General features: G+C 25.7%; 1 protein-coding gene across 10 annotated transcripts in view; it reads left to right on the top strand.

Annotated features, from left to right (window-relative positions):
- LOC129980900 (potassium voltage-gated channel subfamily H member 2-like) overlaps window positions 1–18,068 on the top strand; it is a 369,894-nt gene that overhangs the window by 266,144 nt on the left and 85,682 nt on the right. The gene's annotated exons all lie outside the window — the stretch shown is intronic.

Raw genomic sequence — 18,068 nt, 5'->3', positions numbered from 1 at the left:
GTAGTTTTAGGTCTATAGAATGCAAACACATGCACATTCATATTTATTATTATAAAAGTCAATCAAAATTTGGCGTTAAGTAATTCTACAAATTAATATTAAACCCTGGATACATTTAGTTGTATTTACTGATAGGTAATACATTCTGAATATCCTAGAAATGCAATTTCATTCTCTATGTAGTTTTAGGTCTATAGAATGCAAACACATGCACATTCATATTTATTATTATAAAAGTCAATCAAAATTTGGCGTTAAGTAATTCTACAAATTAATATTGAACCCTGGATACATTTAGTTGTATTTACTGATAGGTAATACATTCAGAATATCCTTGAAATGCAATTTCATTCTCTATGTAGTTTTAGGTCTATAGAATGCAAACACATGCACATTCATATTTATTATTATAAAAGTCAATCAAAATTTGGCGTTAAGTAATTCTACAAATTAATATTGAACCCTGGATACATTTAGTTGTATTTACTGATAGGTAATACATTCTGAATATCCTAGAAATGCAATTTCATTCTCTATGTAGTTTTAGGTCTATAGAATGCAAACACATGCACATTCATATTTATTATTATAAAAGTCAATCAAAATTTGGCGTTAAGTAATTCTACAAATTAATATTAAACCCTGGATACATTTAGTTGTATTTACTGATAGGTAATACATTCTGAATATCCTTGAAATGCAATTTCATTCTCTATGTAGTTTTAGGTCTATAGAATGCAAACACATGCACATTCGTATTTATTATTATAAAAGTCAATCAAAATTTGGCGTTAAGTAATTCTACAAATTAATATTGAACCCTGGATACATTTAGTTGTATTTACTGATAGGTAATACATTCTGAATATCCTTGAAATGCAATTTCATTCTCTATGTAGTTTTAGGTCTATAGAATGCAAACACATGCACATTCATATTTATTATTATAAAAGGCAATCAAAATTTGGCGTTAAGTAATTCTACAAATTAATATTGAACCCTGGATGCATTTAGTTATATTTACTAATAGGGTAGTACATTCAGAATATCCTTGAAATGCAATCTCATTCTGTACGTAATACGCTCTCGTGTAATTGAGAGAAAGTAATGAGTCCTTAATGCTTCGGGACATATTTCATTCAGTGTTTGGTCACCCTATTCCCCGAGTGAGTGAAAATGACAGTTTCGGACATCGCTTCACAAAATACTATCTGCAGTTAATCGCTAATGGAAAGAAAAATCGTGTCCGTGATCTTCTGAACTATATCTGGCAAAATTAATCTTTTAACTGTAGCATTCTGGGTGATTACAACAATAGGGGTGATAACAATTTGATTGAATGATTCTTTTTAATTATTTACCTTATATAATACCATTATTTTTGTGCTTTTTGGTGGTAAAGGGGGGTAATATAGAAACTAAACTTGTATATATTAAATATCTTGTAGAAGTTATTTTTAACGCAATTTTTTTATTATAGTTTTTCATTTTATTTATTTTGATTTACAGAAGCTTTGCATCACTAATCTAAAAAAAAAATACTCTTAACATTCCAGTTATAAATTTCAAAAGAAATAATTATAAAATTTAAATCCTTGAGGCATTTGTTTTATTCAATTCTATTTTCATAAAGATAATTTTCTCAATGATTCTGTTTCAATTCTCCGCATTCCTGTCTTAACTGTCCGTGATCTCCTGGCTTCTCTCTGATTTTTTCTTCTATGAAATTGAAAAATTTTTAGAATTTTGAAGAAAGAGCCATTTTAAGTTAAAAAGGGGGGGGAGTAAGTGAGATCTGCTTAATTTCATAGATTAAGATTTGAAAATTACTTCAAAATGTATATTAAGTTTTGAAGAAAATGATTATTTGATTTGCAATATGTAATAAAATCATAAATGTACAGTTCACATTTAAAAAACATTCTCATGTGCATTTAATAAAAATATAATAACGAACAAAATGTCGTTAACAAACAATAATAAACATACTTTTTATCAAAAAAAAGTGTTTTCAGATTTATCTAAAATATAAACTTTACTTAGTTAAAATTAATTTAAAAATGCAATAATTTACTATAAATGAAATTAATCTATAATATATAGTCAAAAACATTTAAATTGGTACTATACATTCTTTATATTGACTTATATCAAATATATACTTTATGGAAAAAAGTCTTAACAGAAATCTCCAAATAAAAATAATTCTACTTGATAATTTGTAATTATAAAGAACGCATTTTGTGAAAGAATTTGGTGTTACACTTGGCTATTTAAAATATATTTATTTTATACTATCCAATAAAAAAAGGGAATGATATGATGTTTTAAAGTAAAAGTTGCTCTTAAGAACTCATTTATTATTATTATTATTATATTCTTTTTTTTTGTTTGTTTGAATCACCGAATGTTCATTTATTTTGATCCTACAGTTTTTAGTTTTAAAAAATTAACTTTCAAAGTGAATGAACATTTTTCAATTTAATCATATCTCTCAAATTTGCAAAATAATGCATCCATGAATATGTAAGAAAATATCTATATAAATACAAATTATTTGTTTTTGTATTTATCATAACAAAAGGCGTTTCACTCTTCATAAGGTTAGTAAAATGATAAATTTTATCAAATATTACCTTGTGAAATTAAAAGCGTATAAACCCTGAAAATTTAGAGATTTATGTTAATTTGCATTTTCGGTATTCGACTTCCCTTATCGAAGAAAGCATTTATGTAAAAATTAATTTATGCATTGCCTTCTATTATTCATTATACAAAAGTAATACAGATTTTTAAAAAATAATGCATATTTTAAAGTAATAACTTGACTTTTAAAAGCTATTTTTCATACGATTCACATTTTAAACATTAGCGCATCCTTTAATCACTTAATTCATCTCAGTGATTCCAGCCTTCACTTAATCAGAAAATGTAAACATCGTAAAAGGAACTCATATTCCAAATTATTAATTTGAATTCCACAATACTCCATCACGGCTAAACAAACTTTATGGGACGCATTCAATCATCTCTCCCTTGTCCATTCCTTGAGCTCTCTCAGTATCAGAGCACTTCAACTCTCTTTTAAACACGGTGTTATTAAAAATTTAAGTGTAAAAGATGCAATCAAATATTTAATATTTCATAACACAAATGACTTGTTCTGGAGGCCCAACGGTAAATACCGAATTGTGCGTCAACAACGTTAGAGTTATGACTCCAAACCCTATTCGCATTCATGTTTAACGACTTTAATCAGTGGAAAGAGCCTTCACAAAATTCGAATCCTGTCACCCTGTGGAGAAAAGATCAGTTCTTGGCCACACCCGCAACTCAGATTCGATACTTTTTTTATTTGATTCTTTACGTGGAACTTTTTTGTTTTGTTTTCTATATATTTTTTTAAGATTTAAGGTAATGGTTTCAGCTAAAAAAAGAATGTTGGTCGTTCAAATGGATACCATATCTCATACCAGCGTGATCTTTTATTGCGGCTTCTGAAGAGAAATTAATCTTTTAAAAGTATGTGTATACACAGGATATCTCAAAAAGGTCGTGTACAAATTTTAAGAGTAGGCCAGGCATACAAAAATAAATCGGTTTTACAACAAAATATAGATTCTGAAACTCAAAGAAAGGATCGCGATATGGGATATGAATTTAGTGAAATAAAATAATAAATTGTATATTTAGATACACCAGATAAAATGATGCACTTAGTAAAATGTGTAATATAGATTTAATGAGATAAAAATGTAAAGTAGAATAGCAGTATGCGGAACGTGTATTGCTTCGAGCGGCAAATTTTTTGAACACTTGTTTTTGCTCTCTCATAAACGAAGTAATAATAACACTCTTGACGTTCACAACTTTGTCCAAGGCCTACAATTCGACGCAGGAGAAGGGGGTGTGGTAACATTTTTATTAGAGAATATTCGAGGAAGTATTGGGAAGAACCCTCCCACTGATTTATTGATATTGCGGCCAGCTTTGTTGTATCTGTCGTGTTACTTGCGATTTTTTTTATCTAAGCAACTGCGTTGTTGTGCTATTGTGAATTTGTATTTCATTATATCTATGTTTCATATTTTATCTCGTACATTCTTTAATTTTATTAGATTCATTAACAAAAAAATCCCTTTTAGCAGGTCCTCATGTTCTATTTCAAAAATGACTTATTTCAATATACTTGATGTACCCTTAAAATTTATAAAGGGTTTTTTTTTTAGATATACTGTATACGTGCATTTGAATGAAAACTGGCATAAGAATGTACTTTATTTTGTTAAAGGCAAATATAGTTATCATGTTTTCAAATGTAGTTATCTCTAAAAAATGTTGTTGAGTTTGCGCAATAAAATATGTAATGTTGACTTCCAAAAGAAAGGATCGCTAATTCCCTTTATGAATCACTGATTCCTAAATTTCATATATGTAGTGGAGGGTGGATAGCTAATACTTATTGAAATATCATACTGTGTATATGTTTTCACTTTACTGTGATGTGAGGCTTTGGAGAGAAAGTCGTATTCGGATATTGTTCTCGTTATCTGAACGTTGATAAAAAGTAGATCCATCCTGATACAACCATTATATAGCTTGTAAAATAGATAAAAATCAGGTTTACAATCATGTAAATAAAAAAAGCAAAAGCAAACAAATTTTGGTAACCGCAGTACGAAGTACTCGATCACTTATTTGTAATTTACATAAAATAAAAAATATGTAAATTAACTAATTAAGTAAAATTTAGATAAAATAATTACGTAAAATTAATTTACAAAAATTAAAATTTCCGTATAATTTACATAATTTATACTGAAATTCGAATGACACCACCTCATTTTGGCAAACATTGTTTACATTTCTTTTATTTCTCGTTACGAAATATACAAAGTGAAAGTATTGTAACTGTCAAAAAAATTCGAACTGCAGATTTTGATAGATATCCATATTTCATATTTCCCTAAAAATTTTTGTCTAAAAATACATTTCTGAAATTATATGTCTGTGTTAATTCAGAAACAAAAATTCAAAAATTCTTTGAAATAGACTTTTAAAGTAGACCTAAATTTATAGGCTTTTTTTTTTCGAACAAAACCGATTTGCAAGAGGTCTATCTATATGACTATCCACCTACAAGTAAATACGATAGCTTCAAAATATAAAAAACTACTTAGATATAATTTGGTACACAGATTCAGCATCAAAAATGTTATGTAAGTATGTTTCAAATTTTGAACTAAATTCATCAAGGATTTGACTATCTTTCTGTCTGTACTTTCGCATTCATTAAAATACTATGACTCAAAAACGACGCGTATAAGTATCTAAAGTTTAAATATATATTACATTTTAAATCAAATCTGTCAAACGATATATCATCTGCTGGTTTGTACTTTCGCATGCTTGTAAACATCATACTCAAAAACGCTTCACTTAATAAAATTACATTTGACGTGTGATCATATTATTAAAATTAAAATTTCGCGTTAAATTTTGGTTTTCAATCGGTGTAGCGGAGTTCAAAATGCATTCTTTTTACTATAATACGAAGCACAAAATACTCATGTGGAACTCTAAAAATAAAAATCTGAGTACTTGTGAAGTTCATAGTCTTGTTCAATCTGTCAACAGGAAAGAAAAAACTTTATTTAAAAATATGTGAGAATATTTTGGAAAAAACAATTGAATTTAAATTAATCATATTGTTTTAAAATTCTCGCGTGGTCAATTAAACGCTCACACTAACAATTGCAATTATAATCTTTTGTAAATAAATTGAAATAAATTTTTAAAATACGGTTGTTGTAGTTGTATGGTTGTAAATATTGTATACTTACTCACTCGAATCTTGCACTTATAGCTAATTTCTAAAATGTTAGAAATAAGCAAATACTTGCATTTAGAAAAATTATCTAAATAGTGTGAATTAATGTATTTTAAGTCGTTTGAGCCATTGCTGAAAAAAATAGCATATCTGAATTTTTATGCAGTTTCACAGTCCAAAAAATCATCTTTAATAAATTATTTTTAATATACTAATATTTTTTTTAATTCCTCTCCCTTGCTATTAATATCGATTGAATTCTGTTTACTGATTAGACTCTAACACAGATTGTGCCATTTCAACGATTGCCTCAAAGAAAATCCTTCGATCATCTCACAATGAGGCGACTGTTGATTGATCTAAAATACTGAAATTATGAGCCAACTTAATCAACCTTGATCGCAGAATAGTTTTTAAAAAATATCTTATTTAATATAATTAATAAGATAGAAGGAACTGTAAAAAAATTAAATAGCTTACTTTTTAATAATATATTTAATAACTTAAATAGCATTCAGATCAATATAAGATATAATTCTGCACTTCGCTTAAAGCATTCTTCCTATTGGAAATATAAATCTAACTTTAATTTAAGTGAAGAAATCAGCAAAGGAATCACTATTAAAATCGGTACTACCTGTATTTCTGCTTCAAACAAGCCGCTAAGTTTTTTCTTTCTTAAATCAAGTGACTGGAAAAGAGGAACTTGGCGGAAATTTCCCAACCACTGAATACAAAAAAAATTCATTTTTACCAATTTATTATTAAAATAAAATTAAAAAAAATACAGATTCAAAATGTGGAAATATCTTAATTCCGTAAATAACAGAGAAATACGATAAATATAATATTATATATGGATTTCTCTCAAATTAGGATTTTAGAACAATGTTATTGATTAATAACAAATTCACTTTTTAAACCAAACGTGCAAGGCAAATGGTACTGTGTGTTTTTGAAATTTTATAAAATGTTTTGTGTTGATTTGAAAATATCACATTTTAGTACATTGTGGAGAAAAATATGAACTTTCGCTCGTACACGCAACTGGGATTTGACGAAAGTTTCTTCCTTTCTTTTATTGCTTTTTTTTATTTTTTTTATTTTTTTATTTTTTTAAGATTTAAGGTTATGGTTCCAGCATAGCTGACCACTCATATGGACACAATAACTCACTCCAGCAATGCCCTGTAGTATAGCTTTTGAAATATTTTGAACGAAAGTTTTCAGTAAATCTTTTAAAGATGTGATTTTTTTAGAGCAGTGATATGCGCATAAAAAAGTAACCCAGTGGGTTTAAAGATGCTAGTCTAAGATTTATTTCGAAGAAATAGATATTTCGTACTCGGGTCATAAGCCAATAAATAATAAAAGCTGACATATTTATGTCATGTTGCATTTTATTTGATCGCAGCTTCATCGAAAGTTTTTCTTGGCTTATAATATATCTTTGTTGGAAAGTAAATTCAAAGAATAATAAACTTTCAGCTTCAATAATGGATTTTAAAAAATATAGCTATAAAAATGCATGAAAACTTTGACAATAATTAGTGATAAAGTATAACTCAAAAACTTTATCATCATTCAGAATTTTTTTTTTTAAGAAAACCTTGAATCTTGAAAAATGTTCTTAATCTAAGAAAAACAGAATTGAACTATATTTTAAAAATTCCTTCATCAGCCTAAAAATCAGCAGTATATTATCATTTTGTTTCAATTTTCCGTAAATTATTAAAAGTGAAAATATAACAAGAAACCCAATATCTATGTTATTAAAATCCGGTTTTTAAGTAAAGCCTCAATTCAGTCTTTCTCGGCTTTAAAATGTACCATGCAAATTCGAGGATCCAAAATAGATTTTTCAATTACAAACAATTTCTAAGAAATTCTAAAATGTATGTGATATGAAAAATATCTGATTCTTTTTTACCATTCCATCAGAAAATAAAATCTTTATATAAATTAATTACATAAAGTCTACATTTTGGAATGATATTATATTTATTTATTATGATTACACAAATGTTTCTAAAATATTTTTTGAATATTTATTTTAATCACTGTTTCAATTGAAATATTTATGTTCAAGAATTCAACGATGAAGCAAAACAATTCTTAATCAATTCTTATATAAATATATACAGAAATTTATAAAATAGTGCTTAGAATACATTATGATAAATACTGGATGCTCATTATTTAAGCACATATAATTCTATAAAAAAATGAATACATTAAATCTGACTTTCTTAAGCAATTCACATAAGATTCTGCTTATATTTTTAAATGGAATAAAATATACAATATTTGTTTTTAGAATAACATAATTAAGTCTAACAGTTATTAATTGTTCTGTACACATATTTTTTGCTGGCAATTTGATTTATTCATGTATAAGTTCTCAAATTTAAAATATAAACTTCAACTTCTATAAAAAACAAAGTTAAAAGCTTCTATGAAATTTTTGTACCTATTTCACATATATCTGCTTACTTTTTTTAAAACATTCACATTTTATTTACCAAACGATATTTAGAATTTATACTGTATTAAAGGCCATTAGAAAGCTAGTAAGGACTTTTATTCACTCTTTGGAAATTCCTTACATCTTGGGTGAAAAAAAGGAGAGTGAAATTTATTTCGATTTCGCACAGCTTGCAAACAGATTCAGCTTCTTCATAATAAATGGATTCATTTGCTAAAATGACTGCAACTTCAGTTTCATATAATTTTAAAAAGCATAATTTTACGTGGTTTTTAGACTTTTACATAAAAAAAATCTTTTATTTAAAGTTCAAACTAGGAAGTTTCAAATTCTAAGCATGTTTGTTTTAATGTTTTAAAAAAAAACGATAATTAAACAATTCAGAAGGATCTTCTACTCTTATTTTTGCTGTATGTATTACTCCATGTTATTTACTTATTCTTCCCGGGTATATTTGCTTTTAAAGTCAATAAAAAAATAATTAAAAATTAAAAATGCTTAATAATTAGATTTTGTTCCATTAGTTTTGAGTAAAATTTTTTATTAAAATAATTTCGTTAAATTCAAATAAAAAAAATGGTGTAAAGGTAAATAATTCTGAACAATACCAATACATTCCTAAATGTACTGTATTTCAAAAACATAATCGCTTATTAAAGTTAAAAGGTAGTATAATTTTTTTAATATTATATTCTGAAAATAAATATATTTTATTTATGTATACTATTTAGAAATATATTTTATGAAAAATTTCTAAGCTTTTAAAAGATTAATAATTATTTAGCTTCTGAATGACTAAAATCCATTAAAGACATTTTTTTTATTTAATCCTTTTCTTGGTTCTTTTATCTGAATTATGTAATGTTTTTTATCATTTTACTAACAAAACAAAAATAAAAAATTAAATTATTCTCGAAATAATTTATAATTAATGAAAAGAAATAAAATATATCTTTGAGTAAAAAGTCGCAGAATTACTAAGAAAGAAAAATTATTTCCTTAACTCATCTTTAACTTTGTGATTAAATTCTTAAAGTTTCCTTTTACTGAGCTGGATTTTAATGGCTATCTCATAAATTTAATCTCTAATTTTTTTTCATACAAATAATGACGAAATTCACAAAGAAATGCAGAAACGAATAAAACCTAAAATCTTCTAGAGTGTATATTTTTAAAAAAATCTAAAATTAACAAAGGGCATTAATTTTTATTTATTTTGAAAATAAAATTATAAGTTATTGTTTTTACTCGGTTGATTGATGTTTTAATTCAGACGATTCTAAATTATTAAATGACGCAACTTATTACAGTTTAATGAAATAATTATTATAAATGCGATTCACCAACATTTAAGTCATAATATTAAGCATAACGTTTATTAATTGTTTTGGAATGCGATCACACTTCATCGCATTCTAAACATTCAGTAAAAGATTTTTTTTTTTTTTTTTTTTTTGCTCTATAGAAATTTTTTTCTTATATTTTTTCCAAGCGATTTTTGGTACAATTTTAGTACTCATGTCTATTTATATTTAACCTTATTTTTTATATATATCGTGATAAAGGGGAAAAAATAAAAAAAGGGATAAAAAACACTAAATTTACTAATTTAATATTGAAATTGAAGTCAATAGACAGACTTTGTGCTACAAACTGAAATGTCATATAAATTAATATATAATCATAATATGTAAAATCTTCCTTCATATTATCATGTGAGCACATGATATTGTTTTGGTTAGGAGGTTTTGAAGCTCGAAATCACGTAGGCAATGAATAAAGCATAAATGGCAATTTTCATCATCTTTTAATCGCATATATTTTTTACCTGCTTTTACCAATATTGCATTATTATTAAGTATGCTTCTTTGAAAACAGATGCGTTTTTAAAAGGTTGACCTGCTTTTACCAGTATTGCTTTATTTTTACGTATATTTCTTTGACAGCAGATGTGTTTTTAAAAGGTTGACGTAGAACTGACATCATATCTGTTATTTCATCTCAAAATCGGTCGAGCTCCAAAACTTTGTTTGCCAGCTAGAAAAACTGAAAATGATAGTTTAAAAAAATTATTATATTATACTATACTATACTATATATAGAGAGGGATAGAGACCGATAGAGAAGTCTCGTGATTGTTTCAAACCGGTTTAAGCTGGTTAATGACTTAAATTAATTAAGACAAATAATGACTTAAAAAATAATGTCCTCATATGATAACTTGAAATTTGCGATCGTAGATTTCATTTTAATTTATTATTATCATTATTTTCTTTATTCGTAAGTTAAAAACAATTAAATGAAATCAGACGATTTAATATTTGTTGAAACAAAGAAGAAAAAAAATTTGAATTTCATTTCAGCAAAGAAATCTATTGTTGAAAATCATATAAAAATATTTTTAAACATTCAGAAAAAATTTGCACCACAAGTAAATTAATATTATTAAAAGAGTATTTATTTTTTTATATTTTTGAATAATGTAAAAATTAATTTTATGCAATAATAATTTTGTGTTAGAATCACGAAAAATGCCTAAGTTCTGCTAAGTTTGTAATTAATTAAAAATTTTAAAAAGTCCAGCTGAAGTGCATATTTTGATGTTCCAAAGTACATCTGTGCTAAAATTGGAAGCTTTAAATCCAAATGATTTGTCCATTAAAATGTCAATACTCACACATATGATTTGTTTTTATTGCTAGTAAATACTACAACTTCTTTTAGAAAAAAAATCAATAAAAATCATTATAAGGGAAGTTAATGGCAATTGCAAATCCAAATGCTAAAGATAAATAATCGATATCGTAAATAGATTCATCTATGCCTTCGAAATTTAAGTATCGCTCTAAAATACAAAAACCATCTAGATTAAATGTCGAACATTATATAGATTCAGCCTTAAATTTAATTTCAAAAACACGATTACAGTAGACCACAAAATTTTAAAACCTTTAAAATAATCTTTATTCTATGGATTTAAAATATTAGCATAGCAAGATACACAGCAAGCTATTTTTTTAAAAAATGTTAATAAATCCTATTTTCTAGTTCTTCCCAGCAAGTAATTAATTCTGATTTCCGAGTTTCAAAAGTCATATAAGTGCAGCGCGTCCGACTCCCTAACCCATAAAGTATCTTTAATTTAAGACGATTTGCGAATGTAATCTGTCCTTTAACTAAATGAAATTTAAAAAAAAAAACCAGAAGCGCGCAACACATAATAGGAATGAAAACAAGTTGCCTCTCTCGCTTAAGTTAGTAAGCATTAAACTATAACTTAGGATTACCGCGGACACATTTCTGCAAATCTCATTAGTCAAATTATGTCAATTCTCGCCAGAAACCGCTTGCAGATAACGCCATGGCGGTTATTCTCGCCAAAGCCCGGAATGATTTACTGCCCGTCGGTGTCTTGATGAATGGTGATCCCACAGCTCGTATGAATAGGTTGAATTAAATTAGACTTCCCGTCCTGCAGAAGCACCGTCATATCTTAAGATGTTAATCTGCTGTTGAGAAAAGAAGGCTGGAAATTTATTTGCATTGGAATGAATGAATATTTATTCAGCGAGAAATGTTTGCTAATAATATTGCTTGCGTTAATAAAATAATGTAAAATGTTTGTAGATCTCATATGTTGAACATTACTGTTGTAAGAATGACAGTTCGTGTTAATTTTTCTAAATCAAATGGCAAATGTGCAGTTTTGTTTAAATAATGAAAGGTTAGTTTTAAAACTACAATAAAACGCGCCTAACCTCTATTATTATTATTATTATTAAAGAAGAATGGGTGTCTGCGTTCTGTCTATCTCAATTCCAAACAAAACTATATCATATTAGTATATTTAGCAATACGATATAGTTTTACTGTGATATAGTTAGCAATAAGATATAATTTTGCTATGATTTAAGTTAACAATATGACATAGTTTGTGCAAAGCATATTTAGAATAATATGCTTCGGAGAATTATAATGTGTCGATGAGTATTTTGCTTCTTTTTTTTTTTTAACTAGTTAAAAATTAAGTAAGATTTTTTTCTCATGATTTTTTGAAAATATTGCACAGAATAGATTTTTGTATCATTTTAAATTTTTAAAAATATATCGTTTTAATGACACCTATTGATCAAACATCAAAATTTGGCCCAAAACTACACATGCCATCACAAAATCATATACCGAGTTTAATACATTTAAGTCTTTCCATTTTCCTGAAACCGCAGACTGACAGACAGTCAACCCCTTGCTCGATTTGGCTCAAGGTGTAAAATTTGTGTTCAGAATTTTATCCATTTAACCTATATTCGAACAAGTTGGACTTCCTTAGAACGTATTTTACACGTATTAAAATTTGATAAAAATCTACAAACTTGGTATAAAAACCGTACACCAAATTTCATTCGTCTAGCTCAAAGCAGTTTTGAGTTAACTTTGTTGCATATATATATTATACAAATATTTTCCAAAAATGTGTTTTCCTAACTCAGAAAGTTCAAAACGTAGAGCTCATCAAAACCTCGAATTTGAATTTTTTGACGATTGCAATACTTATTCTATACTTCGTATGCGAGAAAAGAAAAATGAATGATAAGTACTATTAAATAACATTAACAATTATTCTAAATCTGTCCTTTAGTTTTGAATATTTGATTGGATACAGAAATTTAGCTATTAATTTATATTTTACAATACTAATTATCTTATCTTGATAGCCAAGGCTCAGCAAAAAAGTCCGATGTAAGAATACAACTATATTGCACATAATTAATAAGGTTCGAAAAAAATTCTTATAAAACGTAATTAATAAAACTTAAATCCTTCGAGATAAATACCTTATATTTAATTGGTATCAACGTTATTTATTAAACAGAGATAGATATAGTTTATAAAAATCATATTTCTTTAATTTCCGGTTTCATTTCAATTAAAATCTGAAACTTTATGAAATAATGAATAATATCTTCTTGTACAGATATTTTATTTCGGTGATTAATTTATTCGCGTGAACAACTTTATTTCAGAATACTTGTCTCTTTGTTTTCTTGGAATTCTGTAATATTAAAAAAATTCTCTCCCGATTTAATGTATTGCAATAAATTCTTCTGATTATCATTAACGTATTATCATGTAATAAAATATATGTACACCACATTCACATTTCTATGCCGGTTTAATTATCTTTCAATTGAAATGATTATCAATTGCGGAACATTTCTTGAATTTCAGGATATGTAATTTGTTTAAGGCTTAAAGTTTTTATCTGAGCACGTGAAAACTTTTCAATGAATGACTTTTCTTTGCTGGTAAAACTTAATTAACATTTAAATACTCTGGTTTACATAACTTTGATATTAATTAAATTAAACAAAAGCATTTTAAAATCATATATACATAAAATCAAGTTCCTTTAAGATTGAAATAAAATAATTTAGATTAAATATAATTTATAAAGCTTCAATAACTAAATTTTTAAAAAAATCAAATTGAATTTAATAGTTCATAGATGTTATTAATCAAATTATTCAAATGTTATATCAAATAATAAAAAATTCAATAATTATAATAGAAGCTTCAATAACTAAATAAAAAAATCAAATTGAATCTATTAGTTCATAGATGTTAGTAATAAAATTATTCAAATGTTATATCAAATAATAAAAAATTCAATAATTATAATAGAAACTTCAATAACTAAATAAAAAAATCAAATTGAATCTATTAGTTCATAGATGTTAGTAATCAAATTATTCAAATGTTATATCAAATAATAAAAAATTCAATAATTATAATAGAAACTTCAATAACTAAATAAAAAAATCAAATTGAATCTATTAGTTCATAGATGTTAGTAATCAAATTATTCAAATGTTATATCAAATAATAAAAAATTCAATAATTATAATAGAAACTTCAATAACTAAATAAAAAAATCAAATTGAATCTATTAGTTCATAGATGTTAGTAATCAAATTATTCAAATGTTATATCAAATAATAAAAAATTCAATAATTATAATAGAAACTTCAATAACTAAATAAAAAAATCAAATTGAATCTATTAGTTCATAGATGTTAGTAATCAAATTATTCAAATGTTATATCAAATAATAAAAAATTCAATAATTATAATAGAAACTTCAATAACTAAATAAAAAAATCAAATTGAATCTATTAGTTCAAAAATGTTAGTAATCAAATTATTCAAATGTTATATCAAATAATAAAAAATTCAATAATTATAATAGAGACTTCAATAACTAAATAAAAAAATCAAATTGAATCTATTAGTTCATAGATGTTAGTAATCAAATTATTCAAATGTTATATCAAATAATAAAAAATTCAATAATTATAATAGAAACTTCAATAACTAAATAAAAAAATCAAATTGAATCTATTAGTTCATAGATGTTAGTAATCAAATTATTCAAATGTTATATCAAATAATAAAAAATTCAATAATTATAATAGAAACTTCAATAACTAAATAAAAAAATCAAATTGAATCTATTAGTTCATAGATGTTAGTAATCAAATTATTCAAATGTTATATCAAATAATAAAAAATTCAATAATTATAATAGAAACTTCAATAACTAAATAAAAAAATCAAATTGAATCTATTAGTTCATAGATGTTAGTAATCAAATTATTCAAATGTTATATCAAATAATAAAAAATTCAATAATTATAATAGAAACTTCAATAACTAAATAAAAAAATCAAATTGAATCTATTAGTTCATAGATGTTAGTAATCAAATTATTCAAATGTTATATCAAATAATAAAAAATTCAATAATTATAATAGAAACTTCAATAACTAAATAAAAAAATCAAATAGAATCTATTAGTTCATAGATGTTAGTAATCAAATTATTCAAATGTTATATCAAATAATAAAAAATTCAATAATTATAATAGAAACTTCAATAACTAAATAAAAAAATCAAATTGAATCTATTAGTTCATAGATGTTAGTAATCAAATTATTCTATTATATCACATGTTACACATCATAAATCTTTTTTTTTTCAATTTATTTGAGAAATTGCTATTGCGCATTACTGAAAATACTGCTTGGATACTTAAATTGAAAAAATTGTCTCTTGAAATTTGAGTATAGTATGTTTTAACATGTTTCTCATATTTTTATAACTTGAATTAATAAAAAAATCAAAATTTATAGTTGCCTAGACAAATATTTCCAAAAGATAATAAAAATGAGATACTAAATTTGATGTTGATTAAGTAAACTAATCATAAGTTGGATGACAACTAAAACAAGAAAAATTAAATTTACTCAGAAATCATTTTGTAACATTAATTTCAAGCAACCCATAGTTTAAACCATTTCTGATGAATTGTACGCTAAAAGTTATATCAAATTAATAAAAACATATCAATAAAATAAAAAATTTTAATTTTTTAAAAATTTATTTCTAAATTAAATATTTTTAAATTAAAATTTTTTAATTAAACATTAATTTCATTTTAACGTTAGAAACATCATTTTCCTTTTAACATTATTTTTAAAGAATTTTAATTTATTTCTAAATTAATTTTTAAATAAAAAATTTTTAATTAAACATTAATTTCAAAACCCATAGTTTAAAATATTTCTGATAAATCATACCCTAAAAACTGTATCAAATTAATGAAAACACCTCAATGAATGAAAAATTTTCTGTTGTAGAGCTATGAAAAAGACGGGTAATACCAATGTCTGTGCTCTAAATAATAAAAACAATCAAATTAAACATATGGAAATCGTAAAAAAAGCATTTCTTTCAAAAAACTTTGGAGTTTGAAACATTTTTACTTCTTTAAAGTAAAATTATGCCACATTCTATTTATTGTAAGTTTGTTTCTTTCCAGATTAATAAATTTCGAATTCTATCCTTAACTAAATAATTCCTATTCCAAGACGCGCCAAACAACGCTCCCAAAATTGCATAGTGAAAATTTTTAAATGAATCATAAAGGGAGTAAAATTAATTTAAGTATGTTTTGCTTAATATTTTTCCTGTAATCTTTTATTCATATTCAAAAAAAATTACCACAAAACTAACTTTAAACTCGCAATTTTTCAATTTCTCCTTTCAAATTTAATCTTGCAAGGTTCTTTACAAAAATGAAGTCAAGTTTTAACACTAATCAAGATAAATGAAAGGGAAAAAAGGAATTTTACAGTTCTAAATTTCATTAAATTAGGCTGGCAAGGCTGATTAAGCTTAGGCTTCCCCATTCTTTTGTTTTGTTTTATACAGTAAAGAATTACATTTAATTTTCTTTCAAAGTGAAACAATTTTGATTACTTCTGTTTCATAGTGAAACAAACTATTATTAGAGTGGATGACCTTAAACAGCTTTTAAAAATATTATATAAGTTATCATGTTGCTTTTTAATTGAATGAAACTACCATATCTTTTAAAATGTATTTTTTATTCACTTTCATTAATATCAAAATCATTTATATACCAGACATTTTTCCCCTCAAAGACCCCTCCCCCCCTCCCAAAAAAAAAAGTGCCAAAGTCAAAAATTTTAAAGTAGATTAAGTTACTGGTTACTATAAATAAGATGATGGAGTGGTAAATTCCCATAAAAATGGAGTGGTAAATCCATAAAATTTTTAATTTATTTTATTAATAAATTAAAATTATATTTCAGTGCTCTCAAATTTGTTATTTAGTGCCAAATTTTAATCCTACTTCAATTTTAAGATCCACTTCAATTCGACTTTCTTCTAAATGTTTATTTTTGAATAATATAATAAATTTCAGATTTTTAAATAATGAGTATCTCGATACTTTTTCCCTTATAATATCTTTTATGCATATATCCCATCACCTTCTTAAATATACCTATCATTTTACGGTTTACATTTTATGCTAAAAACCTTGATTATATAAAAATAAAGCTATATTCTTATTTTTAATTTAATAATTAATTTTTTCTCTTTATCTCCTTCCGTGTTGTATAACAGTCTATTCCAATTCATAAACATATTGATTGGAGGAGGAGGGACTTTACCGTCGTAATAATAATAATGATTATTACAGGTAATATAAAAACATTTTTATCGCACTAAAATATTACCGAATCTTAAGCAAAATCAATTTTTAACATAAGCATTGTAAAAAGAAAAACAAACACAATGCGGCGCTAAGTAACCGAACAATATCTAAAGCATCATAATGGGATGTTACCTTTCTTTTCGACAGAAAAGTAACATCGAAACACGACAATAGCGCGACAGCGAAAACACGGCGCGGGCGAAAGGCAGCAAGTAAAAGTAAGAAATCTATCGTCCAATAACCCTTTCGCCAAGTCAGATAAGGGAGGAACCCCCTTGAACCAGACTTCGGACGGGGTCGGGGATGTCACCTCTGGTCCCCCTGTCGAGCACCCAATCGATCTGAAGAAAGTAGACGAGTCACGTGACTTAGGGAAGGCGGGAAGGGATCGATGAGTGGGGCCGCATTGCAGTCTCACTTGGCAAAGGGCCCAGGGCCCTTCCGAAGAAAACCCGAAAAGATTTTCTTAATGGCTCGTTATGGAAAGGCACGGTAAATTACATCAGCACGACCTTTTGTTTCGTATACTCATTAAGAATGCCAAGGATAATTGGGATTTTCTCAAAAAAGGAGATTTACCCGGAGAAGGGATGGTCGTTTTTTTTAGGAGATTCCAGGAATTTGCATGAAAAAAAGGGGGTTATCCTCTTTTCATAGAAAAACGCAACAAT

Source organism: Argiope bruennichi, chromosome 8, assembly GCF_947563725.1.
Source record: "Argiope bruennichi chromosome 8, qqArgBrue1.1, whole genome shotgun sequence".
In the NCBI taxonomy this organism is placed as follows: domain Eukaryota; kingdom Metazoa; phylum Arthropoda; class Arachnida; order Araneae; family Araneidae; genus Argiope; species Argiope bruennichi.
Note: the sequence above shows the minus strand (reverse complement) of the source record. Positions and strands in the feature narration are given on the sequence as shown.